The following is a 22443-nucleotide window of genomic DNA, read 5'->3' on the forward strand; positions in this document are numbered from 1 at the left end:
TATGTCATTCTGTTCAAAGATCTAAGGAAAAAAAGAAAAATGTTAAGAAACAAAAAAAGAGTTTAAGGTATTCGAGAGCTTCGTCGAAATTTCTTTGGTAATTAGTTTTTGTGAGGAGTTTTTTTTTTTTTAGATATGCAAACACAGGGTGATTGTGAGATCAAAGAGGACTGGATTGGAAGTAAGGGAAATGTTCCTTTGTGTTTGAAAATTGAAAGTTTACACGATTAATTGACGAAAAATATACTTACTTTGATTAGAAAACGTATTTATGGACGTTATGTAGATATAATCATCCCGTTTGATTTGTAGGTAATATTGTTGAATGTTCCAATTACCACACAATCATCTAATACTTGAGAAAAATGTGAGCGACCGGTAATATTTCAGGAGTGTTTGCACACTCCAACTACATTGAAAAATAGTACAACACTGGGATGTCACGGGTTCCCGGAGGAGTTTTGCAATATTTTTTTTTTTCTTTTTCAGGATCTAGGAAAATTTTGTTAGGTAGTTTCAAATTGTCCAATGTGGTCGATTATCCGCTGATCAGAAGATAGCTGTCATAACTCTCGTGCAGAGAAAAACAACTTGGAGACCGATTTCTGTACTGGTTATATCAAAGTTGTTAGCAAAATGCGTTGTAATCACTAATAAATGGTGATCAAATTGGTTTATAAAAAGGAAAGAATATTCGTTCTGCCATCTGCAGCAATGATACAATTGCACTAATTCCAGGAAAAAATGTTACGAACTAAATCGGCAATCCTTGCCAGTACTTTGAAGAGAGCTTTGCAGTGCCATTATTTCGGTATACCTCATTTTAAGGTATATGTTGCATGTTGGTTGAAGTAGTACTAGCCTGTTGGAATCGTAGTTGTTTTACTACGCGCTGGAGTTGTCGATATTGGTGGTGTCGACTGCGTGATTGCAACTGGGGTAGTCCCTTCTGATGTTTGAATAGGAGTAACAGCGCGGAGCTATTGAAATATGCTGTATTAAACTTTTACTTGCGGTGGTGAATGCTCCTTCATACGCAAGTTTAGTAGCATTTGTACAAATCATTTTTGTCGTTACATGTCACAATCTATACATAATAAAGTGATCATCTTAAATGAGTATATTTGCAATTAGGATGATACTGATTTTGACATTGCAAACACAAACAGTTGGTCGGTGTTGGTAATGCAACATTGGAGTTAATCTTTTCCTCGTTTTCCACCTGTAATATTGATGAAATGGTAATAATATTCCATACAAACTGTACTATTAAATAAATAGGCAATCCATGAGAGTACTTTGAATAGCAATTTCGATTTTAGCAAAATTTTGGTGAAATTACTCTTTACCTGTATACCTTCTTTTTAAGAATCTCCAGTGGAGCAGTACAATGGTAGACCTACAGTATTAAAGCTTTACTAATACAGTACAAATAAATACCGATTAATACCGATCATGCTGGTAGACCATCTATATGGCATGTATGAGTACATTCTTCAGTTACTGTGGAGTACCGAAATTAGATTCAGTATTGCTTTATTTCGCTATACCTTACTTTTAAGCATCTGAAGTAATGTAGTTCTAGCTTTACCTGTTGTTATCGTAGTTATGTCAGTTGTGGTTGTCAATTTTCTTGGTGTCGACTGGGTGGTTGCAACTGGAGTAGTGCCTTCCGATATTTCAATATAGGAGTAAGAATACTGAAATATTCAAAGCAACGGCGTAAATCCATACTGAGGAGTGGGGGGGATGGTCACCATCACCACGATTACAAGCCCATAACCGGACCGGCGCAGCCTATTTTTTTTTTTTTTTTTTTTTTGGGGGGGGGGGGAGGGGGGAGAGAAGCTTTGTGCCCCCCCCCCCACACACACACACTTTATAGGGATCGGATGCCCCACTCTTTTGCATGAAATCTAAAGTGGGAGAAAAGTGGCAGCAACAACATAAAGACTTTTTGTTCTTGTTGCTTTGTTTTTTGTTTTGCTTGTCAGACGACTTTCGGCGGAAAATCAGACCTTAAAAGTATGAAAACATTTTTCTTTTGGAAATATCTGTGACAGGGAGCGCAACGACCGAACGGGGGAAGGGTGTGTATGGGGGGGGGGGGGGGTATCCCTCTCCCACACGAGGAAGATTTTGCATTTTCAGACCTGAAATTCAGCGATCTGGTGCTCACTTGTGGTGAAAATTTTGTTTTCTTTTCTTTTGATCTTAGGAGGAGCGGTTATGTGAGGGAACGAATCAAGCGAGGGGGGAGGGTATGGTAGGGGGGTTTCCCCCTCCTACGGTGAAATCTCTTTGCGTTGAAAATTTTGACATTTTTCAGTCCAAAAACTGCCGTTTGTAGCTATATTCTTCGCTTTGGAAATTAAGGGGGGCACACCAGGTGCAACTGCTGTCAATCACTGGCAGCAACATCAGGAGAATGGCATAGCGATTAAATGCGAGCGAGCGGAGCGAGCGAGCATGAAAATTTTAACATTTTACAGTCTAAAAACTGCCGTTTGTAGCTATACTTTTTCGCTTTGGAAATTAAGGGGGCCGCATCAGGCGCAACTGCTGGCAATTACTGGCAGCAACATCAGGAGAATGGCATAGCAGTTAAATGCGAGCGAGCGGGGCGAGCGAGCTTGAAAATTTTGACACTTTACAGTCCAAAGACTGCCGTTTGTGGCTGTATTTTTTCGCTTTGGAAATTATGGGGGCACACCGGGCGCAACTGCCGGCAATCGGGCAGCAACATCAGAATGGCATAACGATTAAATGCGAGCGAGCGAAGCGAGTGAGCTTGAAAATTTTGATATTTTACAGTCCCACATGTCCTTTGTGGCTGTACTAGTATTTTTTCGCTTTGGAAATTAAGGGGGGGGGGGGGCGCACCGGGCGAAAACTGCTGGCAATTACTGGCAGCAACATCAGGAGAATGGCATAATGATTAAATGCGAGCGAGCGAAGCGAATGAGCTTGAAGATTTTGACATTTTCCAGTCCAAAAACTGCCGTTTGTAGCTATATTTTTCGCTTTGGAAATTAAGGGGGCGCACCGGGCGAAAACTGCTGGCAATTACTGGCAGCAACATCAGGAGAATGGAATAATAATTAAATGCGAGCGAGCGAAGCAAGCGAGCTTCAAAAATTTGACATTTTACAGTCCCCAAACTGCCGTTTGTAGCTATATTTTTCGCTTTGGAAATTAAGGGGGGCGCACCTGCTCACAATCACTGGCAGCAACATCAGGAGAATGGCATAGCGATTAAATGCGAGCGAGCGGAGCGAGCGAGCTTAAAAATTTTGACATTTTACAGTCTAAAAACTGCCGTTTGTAGCTATACTTTTTCGCTTTGGAAATTTAGGGGGCACACCGAGTGCAACTGCCGCCAATTACTGGCAGCAACATCAGGAGAATGGTATAGCGGTTAAATGCGAGCGAGCGGAGCGAGCGAGCTTGATAATTTTGACATTTTGCAGTCCAAAGACTGCCGTTTGTGGCTGTATTTTTTCGCTTTGGAAATTAAGGGGGCACACCGGGCGCAACTGCCGGCAATTACTGGCAGCAACATCAGGAGAATGGCATACTGATTAAATGCTAGCAAGCGAAGCGAGTGAGCTTGAAAATTTTGACATTTTCCTGTCCTAAAAACTGTCGTTTGTAGCTATATTTTCGCTTTGGAAATTAAGGGGGGCGCACCGGGTGCACCTGCTGTCAATCACTGGCAGCAACATCAGGAGAATGGCAAAGCGGTTAAATGCGAGCGAGCTTTAAAATTGTAAAATTTTACACTCCAAAAACTGTCGTTTGTGGCTATATTTTTCGCTTTTGTTTGTCCCACTTTTATTTGAGAACCATCCCCCCCCCCCCCATCGACGCCTCTATACATATTAGGTTGCTTTTGTTAAGTGAAAGATCTGCTGCACACTCTTTGATAAATTAGGGAATATACGTCTATGTCAAAAGTGTACAAAGTTTATCCCTTATCCTGTATAGCGGACCTTTGCATGTTCATGATTGCAATACAACGATCTGGTGCACAGTTCTGGCGATATTTGGACAATTTTCCATTAAGAAAGTTCGAGATTTGTCCTCATCTCGGGAATTGCTTGGGGATAAATGATTTGTCTGTCTAAACACTTCCTTTGGGGCGGGGCAAATGCCCCTTTGCCCCCATAGATTCGACGTCCCTGATCTTCCCTTGGTATGCCCATAGATGTATCCTGACTGAGTCATCAGTCACTGTCGTTTCTCAGGATTGATTCAGGATTCAATTATGGCGATAAAGTTGTTGTTATTGTTTGTTTGTATGTTTTCGTACATATTTTGCAGATGGTCCCCAGTTACTCGCGTCATAGCATGTTTACATGTAGACCTATACTATTTGACGTTGTCAGCGCCTGAGCCATACCTTACAGTGTATGTCGATGTTACTTTCTTCGCGAACGAGCAAAGCGAGCGAGCGCTTGAGAAAATTATATATTTTCCTACAAGATAGAATACTGTTCAGCTCTGTTACCTGTCTGAAGGCCGGCGTACAAACGTCATGCAATATGCCAAAACTGATACAATCACATTTCTGCTTCCTCCATTTTTTCCCCTCAAAATTCAGGGGGGGGGGGGATGATTGTACAGGCCATCCCCCCTCCTCCATTTCAGGGGGGGGGGGATATATCCCCCCATCCCCCCCGGGATTTACGCCCATGATTCAAAGGCTGTGTGTAATAGACTTTGCAGTAGTGAATGTTCAATTATACGCACTTTTAGTGTAGTATTCGTATAATTCACTTCTTTTCTGTCATTGCAAATAATTTATACACAGAAATGAAATAATGGTATTTACAATTATGTTTGCAAAGACGATGCAACTGAACACACTGATTCGTAAGTATGATCAATGTGACAGTTTTAATAATATATAATCCCTCTGTCTTGCAACCTGCAACTATGACACTATAATTGCTTAAAGGCCGTGTACGATTTGAATAGACAATTCATGATAATACTTTGAACGGTACTTTGTAGCACTAAAATTGTGTTCCGTATTAGCTTTGGGGTAAACCTTATTACTTGACATCTTGGGTAATGGAGTACTAGCTATACCTGTTTTAATCGTTGTTGTTTTAGGACGCGCTGTGGTTGTCGTTTCCGTTGGTGCCGACTGTGTGGTTGCAACTGGAGAAGTGCCTTTTGATGTTTGAATAGAAGTAACAATACGGAACTATTGTAATGATGTGTAAAACCTTGATTTGTAGTTGTGAATTCTCAATCACAATATGCATTTATAGTTGTATTCGTAGAATGCATTTCTGTCCTCTCAATGATATATAAATTCTAAAGTGATAGTTGATTTCACACAAGATGATTCAGATTTTGATATTATAAACACAAAACAGATTGATAAGTTAGTATCAGCGGTTTGACACCTTTTAACATTTTTCCCTTTTTATCACCTGTAACAACGAGTCAATGATAATAATTCTGTACAAACAAGTACGAATTAAAAATGATATCCATAAGATTACACAGTTTAGGACTTTAGGGGTACGGAATTACATCCAGGGTATTTTTTGTTTCGCTGTACCTTACTTTTTTAAGCATCTGAAGTAATGTAGTTTTAGCCGTACCTGTTGTTCTCGTTGTTGTTTCAGCTGTGGTTGTCGATTTAGTTGGTGTTGACTGGATGGTTACAACTGAAGTAGTCCCTTCTGAAGTTGGAATAGGATTTACAATACCGAATTACTATTATTATTATCATTGTTATTATTATTAGTCTGATAGGTAGGAGTACATTTCTGTTACACTATCCAACGCCTGTTGCACAAGGCTAAAAAGAGGGCAAACCGGTGGTCATTCAAAAAACATTTCCCTAATTATGTGTACCGACCAGATTTACGCCAGATGTCATGGTTTTATTCCCCTAGAAATGGATTATTATGCAAGATTAGGTATTTGGCTTACTACAGATGAAATATCAGAAAAGTGTCGGTTAAAATATTTGTACGAAATTAATATCGATTAGGTGTCTTCATCACCTAAATTTTCTCCACGCCTTTTACACTACGAGCATCGCGTGGCATGATGGGTATTGTCATTATAATATTCATGATAGCAGAAATCGGCGCTTTTCGACAGTTTTCTGCGCCTGTGCCTGACTGTAGTTTGAACCGTACTTGTTGTTCTCGTAGTTGTTTCAGCTGTGGTTGTCGATTTAGTTGGTGTTGACGGGATGGTTACAACTGAAGTAGTCCCTTCTGAAGATGGAATAGGATTTACAATACCGAATTACTATTATTATTATCATTGTTATTATTATTATTATCATTATTATTATTATTACTATTATTATCATTACTGCTTGGTGAAACTCTGACTTCTATATTGTGGTGAAAGGTGAATCAAACGCACTTTTAGCAGTATTGGTGCAATTCAGTTCTGTCGTTGCAAATAATCTAAAAATTGTGAAGTGATGGTCTTTATGTGAATATGATCGCATATATGTTGATATAGGGTTGAAACTGAAAACCAAAAACATACTGATAGGTAGGTGTAAGCAATTTGTCATTTTAAATCATTTTTCCTCTCTCTCTATCTTGTCACCTGCAACGATGATATTACGGTAATAATTGCGTAAAAGCAGTGTATTAATTAGATAGACAATCTATTAATGACCACACTTTGAACGGAACTTTGTAGTACTACAATTGTGTTCCGTACTAGCATCGAGATATATATCTCATTTTTAGGCATCAGTCCATGGGTGAAGTAGTAATAGCTATACCTGTTTTAATCGTGGTTGTTTCAGCACGCGCTGTGGTTATCGATTCCGTTGGTGCCGACTGCGTGGTTGCAACTGGAGTAGTGCCTTTTGATGTTTGAATAGGAGTAACAATACGGAACTATTGTTAATAATTATACGGAAAAGTAGGCCTACGATTAAGCAATTTGACAATCTTTGAACATTGTTAATCTCAACAATAACACAATGATACTAATTCCGCAAAGGCGTTGAACGAATTAAATAAATTTGCTATGACAACACTTTGAATGATTGTATGAAGTACACGTAAATTGTGTTACATACTAGCTGGGAGGTATACCTCATTTCTAAGCATCTTAAGTAAAGGAGTACTAGCTATACCTGTTTGAATCGTGGTTGTTTCAGCACGCTCTGTGATTGTCGATTCCGTTGGTGCCGACTGCGTGGTTGCAACTGGAGTAGTGCCTTTTGTCACTACACACAAGTAGTTATGTACATGTATCAAGGCTGTATGCATGGTTGTTTTAGTGTGTATGTACAGGGGGTGACCAGATTAATGAAGAACATTCTATTTGGTATCTATATAGTACATACAGGCTGACCAGATCAGTGGAGAATTTTTTAGGTGGTATACAATGTAACTACAGTACATGCATGTGACAGGAAATAGCTCACTCAGCATGCTCAGTCTAGAATGATTTAACCCATTCCAGAATATTCTAGGAAGTGCTTACATATTTGGCTGAGTGAGGCACTGTCCTTGTAGCCCGATGTGATTGGTAGTTATTTTTTGTAGGCTGTTAGGCACATAGTTAGGCAGTGAGTCATCTAGGATTTCTGGAACAGTCTTGGACTTGCTAGTATACAAGTATGTGGCCCCAGGTTGGAGAAAATTACAGAATGTACTAGAAAGGGGTGAATGGATCGTATATAAGCCGGAGAAATTCTGAGGTAGGTAGAGTACCTAACACCACTGCTCTGAGAGTTACGTCACTTCTGGTTCTGAAGCGACTTGTTATAGTCAGTCCTGTGTTACATGCTGACCTGTTACGTTTGTGGAGATAAGGCCTGGGAGACATTTTGCCCGCAGAGAATTAATTTGCCTACATTGGAGATAGACTCCATATTTTAGTGTCAACGGACATTATTACAGCAAAGCTGTGACGGGCTGGATTCCTTGCTGGACATTATAAAGTGAATCATCATTCAACGCCTCGCCTGGACGTGGTCATTATAACGTTGGATTCTGCGCATTTCGCTGTGAACATTATACCGTGGACATATAACGTGGATTTTACCCCGGATCTATACCTTGGACTATCGTAACCTGCACCTCTGGATTTACGTCGAAGGTATCATTCATCGGTGCATCGTGGATCATTCATTTGTGCATCGAGCATCGTATTTGGACATTTCCAGGGATATTGCATGTAATACGTGTAAGTGATTCCATTACCGATTTGTAACTGTTTCTATTGATCATTATTGTACTGATGTGAAAACCGATTACGAGTCTGTACCCACAATATCACTGTTAATAAACCGCCTGAACATTAGTTGATTGTTTCTTTTGTGTGATCATTCTCAGAGTGATTTTGGTCGTAACACTTTTGATGTTGGAATACATAGGAGTACAAATACGGAACTATTGTAATGATGAGTAAAACCTTGATTTCTAGTTGTGAATTCTCAAGCACATTGTGTGTTTTTAGGTGAATGTATTCGTAGAATCTATTTCTGTATCCTTAGTGATATATGAATTCTAAAGTGATAATTCATCGAAAAATATGTTTGCACACAACATGATGCAGGTTTTGATATTGTAAACACAAAGCAGACTGATAAGTCAGTCTCAGCAGTTTGACATCTTTTAACATTCCCCCTTTTTTTTATACCTGCAACAATAATTCAGTGCTAATAATTATGTACAAACAAGTACGTATTAAAAATAATATCCATAAGATGACACTGTTTAGTAATTTGGGGGTACGGAATTACATCCGCTATCTATATTTTCTTCGCTGCACCTTACTTTTTTAAGCATCTGAAGTAATGTAGTTTTAGCCGTACCTGTTGTTCTCGTAGTTGTTTCAGCTGTGGTTGTCGATTTAGTTGGTGTTGACGGGATGGTTACAACTGAAGTAGTCCCTTCTGAAGTTGGAATAGGATTTACAATACTGACTTATATTACTAATATTATTATTATTATTATTATTATTATTATTATCATTATTATTATCATTATTATTGCTTTGTGAAACCCTGACTTCTATAATATTGTGGTGAAAGGTGAATCAAATGCACTTTTAGAAGTATCCGTGCAATTCAGTTTTCTCGTTGCAAATAATCTATAAATCGTGAACATGGTGAAGTGATGGTCTTTAAATGAATATGATTGCAAATAATATAATGTTGATACAAGCTTGACATTAAAAACTAAAAAAAAATACTGATAAGTAGGTGTACGCAATTTGTCATTTTCAAACATTTTTCCTCTCTCTTGCCACCTGCAACGATGATATTACGGTAATAATTGCGAAAAAGCATACAGTGTATGAATTAAATAGACAATTTATTTTTGACCTATACTTTGAACGGTACTTAGCAGTACTAAAATTGTGTTCCGTACTAGCTTTGTGGTATATATCTCATTTTTAGGCATCCTGGGTGAAGTAGTACTAGCTATACCTGTTCTAATCGTGGTTGTTTCAGCACGCGCTGTGGTTGTCGATTCCGTTGTTGACAACCGAGTGGTTGCAACTGGAGTAGTGCCTTCTGAATTTGGAAAAGGATTAACAATACGCAACTATTATAATGCTTCGTGAAACCTGGACTTCTATATTGTGGTAAATGCCCAATCTTACGCACTTTTAGTAGCATTCGTGCACTTCACTTTTGTTGTTGCAAATAATCTATAAATCCTGAAGTGATGATCTCAAATGAATGCGATTTCAAATTATATGTTGATACAGGCTTTGACATTGGAAAAAATAATTATACGAATAAGAGTAGGCCTACGTGTAAGCAATTTGACAATCTTTGAACATCATTTATGTCAACAATAAAACAATGATATTAATTCCGCAAAGGCATCGTACGAATCAGATAAATTAGCTATGACAATACTTTGAATGATTGTATGAAGTACACGTAAATTGTGTTACATACTAGCTTGGAGGTATACCTCATTTCTAAGCATCTTAAGTAAAGGAGTACTAGCTGTACCTGTTTGAATCGTGGTTGTTTCAGCACGCTCTGTGGTTGTCGATTCCGTTGGTGCCGACTGCGTGGTTGCAACTGGAGTAGTGCCTTTTGATGTTTGAATAGGAGTAACAACACGGAACTATTGTAAAGGTGTGTGAAACCTTGATTTCTAGTTGCGAATGCTTATTCATGCACACTCTTAGATGTATTCGAAGAATTCATTTCTGTCTTTGCAAATAACTCATGAATTTTGAAGAGATGGTTTATAAAAGAATATGTTTGCAAACAGAATGATTCAGGTTTTGATATTGTAAACCCAAAAGAGACTGATAAGTCGGTGTCAGCAAGCTGACATCTTTCACCATTCCCTCCATTTCTTCTCACCTGCAACAGCATGGTACTAAATCTGTACAAACACGTCGGAATCTAATTAATACTGGTACACCATCCATATTACTTTCTTTCGCTATACCTTACTTTCAAGCATCTGAACTGATCTGTGGTAGCCGTACCTGTTGTACTCGTAGTTGTGTAAGTGGTGGTGGTCGATTCTGTAGGTGTCGACTGAGTGGTTGCAACTGGAGGAGTGGCCTCTGATGTTTGAATAGGAGTAACAATACGGAAGCATTTTAATGGTGTGTGATACTTTGACTTCTAGTGGTGAGTGCTTAATCATATGTCATTTTAGTAGCATTCGTGCAATTCAGTCCTGTCGTTTATCTATACGTAATGAGGTGATGGTCTTTGTAAGAGTAATATGTTGCAAAGAGGACGATACTGATTTTGACATTGTAAACAGATATAGATACAGACTAGATATTCGCTGCTAGATATTCGGTGCTAGCAATTTGACAACTTTCAACATTTTCCCTCTCATTTTCTTGTTGCAACAATGATGAAATGGCACTAATTCCGTACAATGTACGAATTATTGACAATCCATGAGAGAACTTTAAGTACTAGTTTGGGAATTGGAGCAGTACAATATTCTTTACATGTGGAGCAGTGCCATCGAGAGCTGAAATAAGATTCAACCTACCTAAAAATTGGAATGGTGCTTGAAATTTTCATTTCATATCTGTTGTCTTTCAATCTGTCCATTTTCTGACCTCTTGTCTATCAGTCAGCTTGAACAGTCATGTAATGGAGTATTAGTGTGCGAGGTGGAGAGTGTACATGTGCCTTCATTAAGGCATAATTATAGTCTCTTTCATTTCTTATGTTGTTTATTGGTATTATTTCCCAGATGAACTCTCATGAATACAAATAAAGAAATTTACCTCTACACGTTGGTAGAGTCAACGGCCCATCCACTTCACAGGTCAATGTAGAATCACCAACGATAAGAAAGCCTTCTTCGCACGAATACTCGCAAACGAAATTTTCAAAAATTGTTCCAGGGAAGCAGTTAAATAATGTTGTGGTGAGATGTGGCGGAAACGCTGGTATAGTGCAGGTAACTATGAACCGTAATTGAGTGAATTTATGTAGAATGTGGTCATTTCGTCGGTATTATCTACGAGATTGTGCTAAAGGAATGGCTCGAATAGATATTCATACTAAAACAACATGGGTGTGAAGTATATTTCTGCGTTAACTAGCCATACGCCTTAGATATGTTATATTCTTCATGCTCTATAACATTAAGTTACAGTTCGTAATTTCAAAACCAGAATTTTTTTTCTTCTAACAGACATGTCGCCTGCAACACTTAATTTGCTCAGTTATTTCTTTGCTTAGACATCTATATCCTGTCGTTACCTACATTTTTTAATTTGACAGAAACCAATTTTTCATAATTCAGAACGTCTAAAAATTTTTTCCTGAGCTAGAAAAGGTAACTTGCAGATACCTTTGCTTCAACTCAGCAATAACATATCCATACGAAAATCAATTATTAATCGATAAATTGCGTACTCATCATACGGATTAGCTATGTCATTGATAGGATTTGCATCTTAAGACATCTGCACTCATCTTTTTTTTTTTTGTAGGGGTCAACTGGCGTCAATTGCGGTCTCCTTTTTAAAAAATGCCCCGATTGCTATTAAACATAAATCAAATCAGATTACCTGCGAATCTGTAAACATTTTGTGTAAGTTGCTATAGCCCCGACCTTTAGCCGAAAATGTCACAAAATCAAAATCGAATAAAATCGATCAATTCAAGGCATTTTTTTTTTTTAAAGAACTACTTAAGATTTTGATGTTTTTTGACATATCGATGGTAAACTGTACAGGTTGTTTGTTCTTCATTCTTTCATTCTTTCTTTATGAGATCGTTTGGTAAAGTCATGCTACAAAGGGATGGTATAGTTTTGGTTGAGGTGAGGATTCAGCATCTAACTTTTTGCAAGATACTTAGAAATCACTTTATTTAGTGTTAAAGAGCATACAAGTCTAAGAGGGATTCAAAGTTTATTTGGTCAAAATCGGTTTTGCAATGGCTGAGATATCCACAAAGTAAAACAAAGCGATCTAATAAAAGGTGGGTCACACCTTTTATTAGTATCCTTTTTTAAATATCTCAGCCTTCTCATTCTAATTCTGATACACTAGGCCTATATGCTCTTTCATAAATCATAAGAGGTTTCTCATTCTCTCAAAAATCATCATCAACACGTAGGAAACCTGAAGCCCCATGACAACTGGAACTGTACCATCCCTTGAACATAAAATGACTATAATGCTTTGAGATGAATGATTAACATCCTTTGACGGGGTAGATCAACAATACCTCAAACAGTTGCAATTTCCTTTCAATTTATGTTTACTCAATTTAACCAGGGTTATATCCTGACCGATAGTTGAATGGAAAATTGTGAGCATCATGGTTTGTGCAGAGCTCTGTATTCCAACTGCATGACCCTCTTTTGAACAAATTATGCTTTAATCGGTGTGGTTTAACTTTTTATATATATGTGAAAGTCCTTAGTCTTGTTATTATAAATTCTAAGAGGGTAGAAAGAAAAAAAAAGTGTTCTTTCGCACGGGGGTGGGGGGGGGGAGGTGATAAACAGGTATGAACAGTCTTAGAGTTCTTTGAATCGCGATTGAAAATAGTAACATATTGTGTAATGTACCTTATTACTCACTGTACTTAAAGGCAACTTCAAATTAAGTAGTACGAAACATACCTGTTGCAATCGTTTCAACTGTGGTTGTCGGTTCCGTTGGTACCGTCTGAGTGGTTGCAACTGGAGTAGTGCCTTCTGATGTTTGAATATGAGTTTGAAAAGGAACTACCAAAAGGCTGCATGAAAATTTAACTTCAATTCTACACACCTTCAGCAAGTATTCCTTTGTTACAAATAATCTATAAATCAAAAAGTGATGGTCCAAAGAGGATAATACAGCTTTGCATTTTCAACTCAAACAATACTGGCTAATCGGTCAAAGCAATCTGACAATTTTTTACATATTTCCTTCATCTCCCTACTGCAAAAATGTGTATGTTGATACAGGCTTTGACATTGAAAACAAAGACATGTGTAAGCAGGTTGACATCTTTGAACATTGTTCCTCTCAACAATAACACAATGATACTAATTCCGCAAAGGCAGTGTATGAATTAAATGCATTAGCTATGACAACACTTTGAATGATTGTATGAAGTTAGTATACTAAAAGTGTGTTATATAGCTTTGGGGCATACCTCATTTTTAGGCATCTTAGGCAATGAAGTACTAGCTATACCTGTTTTAATCGTGGCTGTTTCAGCACGCTCTGTGGTTGTCGATTCCGTTGGTGCCGACTGCGTGGTTGCAACTGGAGTAGTGCCTTTTGATGTTTGAATAGAAGTAACAATACGGAACTATTGTAAAGATGAGTAAAACCTTGATTTCTAGTTGTGAATTCTCAAGCACATTATGTGTTTTTAGTTGAATGTATTCGTAGAATTTATTTCTGTATCCTCAGTGATATATGAATTCTAAAGTGATAATTCATCGAAAAATATGTTTGCACACAACATGATGCAGGTTTTGATATTGTAAACACAAAGCAGACTGATAAGTCAGTCTCAGCAGTTTGACATCTTTTAACATTCCCCTTTTTTTATACCTGCAACAATAATTTAGTACTAATAATTCTGTACAAACAAGTACGAATCAAAAATAATATCCATAAGATTACACAGTTTAGTAATTTGGGGGTACGGAATTACATCCACTATCTATTATTTCGCTGTACCTTATTTTTTAAAGAATCTGAAGTAATGTAGTTTTAGCCGTACCTGTTGTTCTCGTAGTTGTTTCAGCTGTGGTTGTCGATTTAGTTGATGTTGACTGAATGGTTACAACTGAAGTAGTCCCTTCTGAAGTTGGAATAGGATTTACAATACCGACTTATATTATTATTATTATCATTATTATTTCTATTATTATAATTATCATCATTATTATTATTATTATTATTATTATTATTATTATTATTACTATTACTATTATTGATAATATTATTGCTTTGTGAAACCTTGACTTATATATTTTGGTGAAAGGTGAATCAATCGCACTTTTACTAGTATTCGTGCAATTCAGTTTTCTCGTTGCAAGCAATCTATAAATCGTGAACATGGTGAAGTGATGGTCTTTAAATGAATATGATTGCAAATATGTTGATACAAGCTTGACAGTAAAAACGAAAAAAAAAATACTGATAAGCAGGTAACTATGAACCGTAATTAAGTAGAATTTAATTAATAGAACGTGGTTACTTCGTCGGTATTATCTACAAAAGCGTGCTAAAGGGGTGCGGTCTAGTTTCGTTTATGTTTGTTAAAGTGTTGTTATCATATATTCTAAGAGGGCAGAAAAGAAAAACAATGTGTTCTTTCACAAGGGGAGGGGGGGGGGGGGGGGAGTGATAAATATGTATGAACAGCTTTAAGAGTTCTTTGAATCGCAATTGGAAATAGAAACATATCTTGTGTGTAATGTAGCTTATTACTCACTGTACTTTAAAAGGATCGTATAATTTTGGTTGAGACCTAATTTACGGTTTTTAACATTTTTTGGTGAGATAATGAGAAACCTGTTATGAAATATGAAAAAGCATGTAATTCTACGAAGATTTCAATGTTTATTTGATAAAAGTTGGTTTTGAAATGGCTGAGATATCCAAAAATAGAGCAATTCTAATAAAGTGTGGGACCCACACTTTATCACCATTGCTTTGTTTTATTTTGTTTTTGGACGTTTCAGTGATTCCAAACCCAATTGCCATCAAGTGAACTTTGAATTCCTCTTAAATTGGTATGCTCTGTACTATATCATGAGTGGTTTTCTTGGTGTCTCGCGAAAAGTTAAATGCCCCATTCTCATCTCCATCAATACTGTACCATCCCTTTAAGGCAACTTCAAATAAAGTAATACGAAACATACCTGTTGCAGCAGTTTCTGCTGTGGTTGTCGTTTCCGTTGGTACCGTCTGAGTGGTTGCAACTGGAGTAGTGCTTTCTAATGTTTGAATATTAGTTTGAAACGGATGGAAATGCTGTATGGAAATTCAACTTCAATTTTACGTACCTTTAACAGTATTCCATTGTTACAAATAATGTATAAATCAAAAAGTGATAGTCCAAAGTGGAATACAGCTTTGCATTTTTAAAAACAAACAAAAGTGGCTAATCGGTCAAAGCAATTTTACGATTTTTAGTATTTCCCTTCATCTCCGTTCTGCAACAATTTATCGATAATATGTTGATACAGGCTTTGACATTGAAAACGATTTCACATCTTTGAACATTGTTCCTCTCAACAATAACACAATGATACTAATTCCGCAAAGGCAGTATATGAATTAAATGAATTAGCTATGAAAGTACTTTGAATGATTGTAATACAATGAAGTATACTAAAAGTGTGTTATATAGCTTTGGGGTATATATCTCATTTTAGGCATCCGGGGTGAAGGAGTACAAGCTATACCTGTTTTAATCGTGGTTGTTTCAGCACGCTTTGTGGTTGTCGATTCCGTTGGTGCCGACTGCGTGGTTGCAGCTGGCGTAGTGACTTTTGATGTTTGAATAGGAGTAACAATACGGAACTATTATAAAGATTGGTAAAATCTTTATATTCAGTTTTGGATTCTCAATTACACTATGTACTTTTGGTTGTACTCGTAGAATTCATTTCTATTTTCTCATTAATACGAATTCTAAAGTAGTATTTCAGTAAAAAACAAACAAACAAACAAACAAACAAACAAACAAGTTTGCACGCAAGATGATTCAGGTTTTGATATTGTAAACTTAAAAAAGACTAGTAAGTCGGTGTCGGCAGTTTGACATCTTTTACAATTTCCCACTATTTAATTCTTACCTGCAACAATAATACAATGGAATTAATTCTGTATAAACAAGTAGGTCTACGAATCAAAAATGCCATCCGTAACAATAAATAAATATATATATATATATATATATATATATATATATATATATACATATATATATATAGAGAGAGAGAGAGAGAGAGAGTTATATTTGCTGGAAACGTATCCGGGCAATTACCCCCGGCTGAATACTGGTTAGTGGAAAGGTTAGAGTAAAGATTAGGGTTAGGATTAGGTTCAGGATTAGGATTAGGATTAGGGCTAGGGGAAGTGTCCGGGGAAATTGCCCAGGGGGTAATTGCCCTAGACCCGCTGGAAATACATGTCACTGAACTTGATATGAACTAGCTCTATCTTATCTTTAAACATATGTTATGATGCTGTACGCACCTGTTGTAATAGTAGTTGAAGTAGGTATGGTTATCGATTCCGTTGTCAAATGCGTGGTTGCAACTGGAGTAGCGCCTTCTGATGTTGGAATAGGATTTACAATACCGAACTGTCATTATGCTTCGTGAAAGGCTGATTTCTATAACATTATACTACTACTTTTAGTAGTGTTCGTACACTTCAGATCTGTCGTTGCAAATAATTTGCTAGCCCTGAAGTGAAGTCTTTAAATTAATTTGACTGCAAATATGCTGATACAGGCTTTGACATTGAAACACAAAAATACTGATTAGTCAGTGTACGTAAGTTGACATTTTTCGAACATTGCCGTTCTTTTTTGCCACCTAAAAAGACGAAACAATGGTAGTTATTCCGCAAAGGGAATTTACGAATTAGACAGACAATTCTTGAAAATACTTTGAATGATTGTATGAAGTATACTAAAATTGTATTACATACTAACTTTGGGGTATACCTCATTTGTAAGCCCCTTAAGTAATTGAGTACTAGCTATACCTGTTTTAATCGTGATTGTTTCAGCACGCTCTGTGGTTGTCGATTCCTTTAGTGTCGACTGCGTGGTTGCTGCTGGCGTAGTGACTTTTGATGGTTGAATAGGAGTAACAATATGAACTGTTGTAATGTTGTGTGAAACATTGATTTCTAGTTGTGAATGCTTGTTCATTCATGCTCACTCTTAGATGTATTCGTAGAATCCATTTCTGTCTTTGCAAATAACTAATGAACTTTGAATTGATGGTTTATAAAAGAATAAGGATTCAGGTTTTGATATTGTAAACCTGAGACTCATAAGTCGGTGTCAGCAATATGACATCTTTTAACATTTCCCTCTATTTTTTCTCACCTGCAACAGTAATAGAATTGTACCAAATCTGTACATGCACGTCGGAATTAAATACTGGTACACCATCCATAACAGTACATTGTATGGCACCTTGGAGTACGGAAACTACATTCAGTATTACTTTCTTTCGCTATACCTTACTTTCAAGCATCTGAAGTGATGTGTGATTGCCGTACCTGTTGTACTCGCAGTTGTGTCAGCGGTTGTGGTCGATTCTGTAGGTGTCGACTGAGTGGTTGCAGCTGGAGGAGTGACTTCTTATGTTTGAATAGGAAAAACAAAACGGAATTATTTCAATGCTGTGTGATACTTTGACTTCTAGTGGTGATTATTTAATCTTAGTCATTTTAGTATACCATTCGTACAATTCAGTCCTTTCGTTTAACTATACATAATGAGGCGATGGTCTTTATAAGCGTAATATATTGCGAAGAAGATGATACTGATTGTGGCATTGTATGTATACAGAGACTGACTAGGTATTCGGTGCTAGCAATTCAACCATTTTTCAACATTTTCCCTCTCATTTTCTTCCTGCAACAGTAATAAAATGGCACTAATTCCATACAATGTACGAATTATTGACAATCCACGAGAGAACTTTGATTACTGGTTTGGAAGAGTACAATATTCTTTGCATCTGGAGTAGTGCCATCGAGAGTTGGAATAAGATTTCTTATGCAACGTTATGCTGTTTATTGGCGTTATTCCCAGATGAACTCTCATGGATACAAATATAGAACTTTACCTCTACAAGTCGGTAGAGTCAACGGCCCATCCACTTCACAGGTCAATGTAGAATCACCAACGATATGAAAGCCTTCCTCGCACAAATACTCGCAAATGAAATTTTCAGGAATTGTTCCAGGCAAGCATTCAAGCAATGTTGTGGTGAGATGTGGCGGAAACGTTGGTATCATGCAGGTAACTATGAACGGTAATTGAATAGAATTTAATCAGAACGTGGTCACTTCGTCGGTATTATCTACGAGAATGTGCTAAGGGGATGATTCGAATAGATACTCATACTAAAAAACATAGGTGTGAACTATACTAGTATTTTATTTAGCCACACGCCTTAGATAGGTTCTATTCTTCATGCTTTATAACATCTGGTTACAGTTTGTAATTTCAAAGCCAGAGTGATTTTTTTTTTTTTTTACTGACATGCATGTTGCCTGCAATACTTAATTTGTTGAATTATTTCTTTGCTTACACTTCTATATCTAGTCGTTACCTATATTTTTTATTGAAAATAAACCAATTTTTCCTATTAAATTTAGAAAGTCTATTTTTTTTTCTGAGCTAGAAAAGGTAACTTGCAGATACCTTTGCTTCAATTCACCAAAAATATATGCGTGCGAATTAAATTGCGTACTCATCATACAGATTATAGCTATGTCTTTGATAGGATTTGCTTCTAAAAACATCTGCACTCATTTTTAAGGGGTCAACTGGCGTCAAATTGGTCTGCTTTTTTAAAAATGCTTCGATTGCTATCAAACATAAATCAAATTAGATTAGCTGCGAATTTGTATAAACGCTATGTGTAAGTTGCTATAGCCCGACCCTATAGCCGAAAATGCCAGAAAAATAAAATTTAATATTTTCGATTACTAAGATTTTGATTTTTTTGATATATTGATGGTAAACTGTATTGGTTGTTTGTTTTATTATATTTAATACTTTATGACATCGTTTGGTAAATTCGTGCTACAAAGGGATGGTATAGTTTTGGTTGAGGTGAGGATTCAGCTTTTAACATATTGCGAGATACTTAGAAACCACTTTATTAAGTGTTAAAGAGCATACAAGTCTAAGAGGAATTCAAGGTTTATTTGGTGAGAATCGGTTTTGTAATGGCTGAGATATAAAAAAAAAACCAAAGTAAAACAAAGCGAAGTAATAAAAGGTGGATCACACTTTTTATTATCTTTTTTTAAAAAATATCTCAGCCTTCTGATACATAAGGCGTATAATTATGCTCTTTCATAAATCAAGAGGTTTCTCATACTTTAAAAAATCATCATCAAAACGTTGGAAACCTGCAGCCCCATGACAACTGGAATTGCACCGTCACTTGAACATAAAATGACTATATAATGCTTTCAGATGAATGACTAACACCCTTTGACGGGGAACTAGTAGAACAACAACACAATTTCAAACAGTTGCAATTTCCTTTCAATTTATGTTCACTCAATTTAACCAGGGTTATATCTTGACCTATAGTTAAATGGATTTTTTTTTTTTGGGGGGGGGGGGTTTGTGCAGAGCTCTGTATTCCAAATGACCCTCTTTTAAAGAAGTTATGCTTTAGTCGGTGTGGTTTAATTTTGTATAATGTTTGTGTAAGTCTTAGAGGGAAGTTAGAAAAAAAAAGTGTTCTTTCACACGGGGGGGGGGGGAATGATGAATAGGTATTTCATGAACAGTTTTAAGAGTTCTTTGAATCGCTATTGGAAATAGTAACATATTGTGTGATGTACCTTACTACTCATTGTACTTTGAGGCAACTTCAAATTAAGTAGTACGTTACATACCAGTTGGAATCGTTTCAGCTGTGGTTGTCGGTTCCGTTGGTACCGTCTGAGTGGTTGCAACTGGATTAGTGCCTTCTGATGTTTGAATATGAGTTTGAAAAGGAACTATCAAAAGGCCGCATGAAAACTGTGAAGCAATAAAATTGTTACGAATGTGACCGTGCATCACAAAAAAACCCCAAAAAAGTCGCACCCCTTGATTTTACACGAGGACTCAAGAAAGGTGAACCGGGTCAACCAAGTAAAGTTTTCCATATTTTCTGAAAGAGCTATTATTCTACTACATAATTCTTGAGTTTAAAATCATAAATTGAATGGGAAAGTGGGTTTTCAACAGTTTTTCTACAACCCCATTTTGGTAGAGTAGTGTGATCAGGTTTTTCTTTCGAGGCCCCTTTTCATTTCTTGAAAATTATTTGCACACTCTTCACTTTCAACTCTAATAACTTTTGAAAGGATAATATACTGCTTTGAAAGTTGAAATTAATAATGGACAGAATGTGTTAATAAAGCATGCTTAATTCCAGCTTAATCTGATAATTCCTTAACTGTTGTTGCTACAGTGGTTTACATCATGTTTTTGTCCCATTCATGGCAAAGGTAGCACGGTTTTGTAAAGATTAAGCACTTGAATAGACCTTGTACTCCACAGCCTTTTTTTTTTCAGTTCAAACTTTTCCAGAGTGTGGGTTTTCTTTTCAATGTTTATATTTGTTAGGGGATCTATTTAAGTTTAGTTATACATCATTTTAAATCTTAGAGTCTGCTCTTTCAGAATCTGCCCTGAACTACAAATCCCTTTCTGGCGACTTTTTGGTTGGTTTTGTGGTGCAGGATCATCATTCGCTTTACTGTACTTTCAAGCATCTCAAATGAAGTACTAGCTCTACCTGTTGTTATCATAGTTGTGGAATCATAAGCAGTAGAATTTGAGTCCGTTTGTGCGGACTGCGTAGTTGGAACTGGAGCAGTGCCTTCTGATGGTTGAATAGAGGTGACAAACCATATTGGACTGCTGTAATGCTGCACGAAACTTTGACTTCTAGTCGGAAATGTTGAATTATAAGTACTTTTGGTATTAAATATTCCAGCTAGCAATTCAGTTTTGTCGTTACAAATAGTCTATAAATCTGAAATGATGGCTAAAAGAAATTATTATGTTTGCAAGAGAGGATGGGACAGGTTTCAACATTTTAAGCAAATATCCTGTCTTGTAACTCGTAGTTAGCATTTTTTATTTCATTCAAAATTTTCCATCTCTATTCTCACTTGCAACAAGGATACAAAATAATATACTAATTCCGCACTAATAACTTGGACAATGTACGAGTTAAATCGACCATCTATGAGAGTACAACAAATGGAACTTTGAAGTGTAAAATTTATCAAAATATTACTTTTTGGCTATACCTCATTTTAAAGCATCTTAAATGAAGTAGTACTATTCGTACCTGCTGTAATCGTAGTTGGAATGTCAGATGTGGTTGTCGTTATTCCGTTTTGTGTCGTTTGCGTGGTTTTACCTGGAGTAGTGCCTTCTGATGTTTCAATATTGGGGTTACAATACAAACTATTGTAATTCTGCGTTAAACTTCGAATTCTTGTAGTGCACGTTAACTTTAGATTATTTTAGTAGTATTCTTAGAATACATTTCTGCCGTTCCAAATAATCTGTGAATTCTGAGTTGACTGTTGATAAATGAATATGTTTGTAAACAGGATGATACAGCTTTTGAAATTGTAAACCACAAAGTGACTGAATAGTGATGGTGTAGGCAAAATGACATTTAAGAAAAAATCCTCATGTTTTTCTTTTTCGCCGGCAACAAGGATGAAATTGTTCAATTTACGAAATAAATATCCATTCGATGAGAGTGCCATGGGTAAACAGTTGAAGTGCAAAGTTTTGGCTTTACGTGTACTTTATTTTAAGGCATCTTCATATGAAGAAGTACAAGTCGTACCTGATGTAATCGTAGTTGGGATGTCAGCTTTGGTTGTCGTTATTCCGTTTTGTGTCGACTGCGTGGTTGTACCTGGATTAGTGCCTTCTGATGTTAGAATATATGAGTTTCAATACGAAACTATTGTAATGCTACGTTAAACTTCGAATTCTTGTAGACTTACGTCTGCCGTTACAAAAATCAATAAAAATAAAAGAATATGTTTCCAAAGGGGATGATACAGGTTTTGATATTGTGATGCCGACACATACTAATTCGGGGTTTGGTAGGCAAAAGTAATGTTTGTTTGTTTTTTGTTTTGTTTTTTGTTGAAATTTACCCATTTTTTTTTCACCTGCAACGAGGATAAAATTGTACATAATGCTGCGTCAATCTTCGAATTCTTGTAGTTCAT

Source organism: Diadema setosum, chromosome 2, assembly GCF_964275005.1.
Source record: "Diadema setosum chromosome 2, eeDiaSeto1, whole genome shotgun sequence".
Classification (NCBI taxonomy): domain Eukaryota; kingdom Metazoa; phylum Echinodermata; class Echinoidea; order Diadematoida; family Diadematidae; genus Diadema; species Diadema setosum.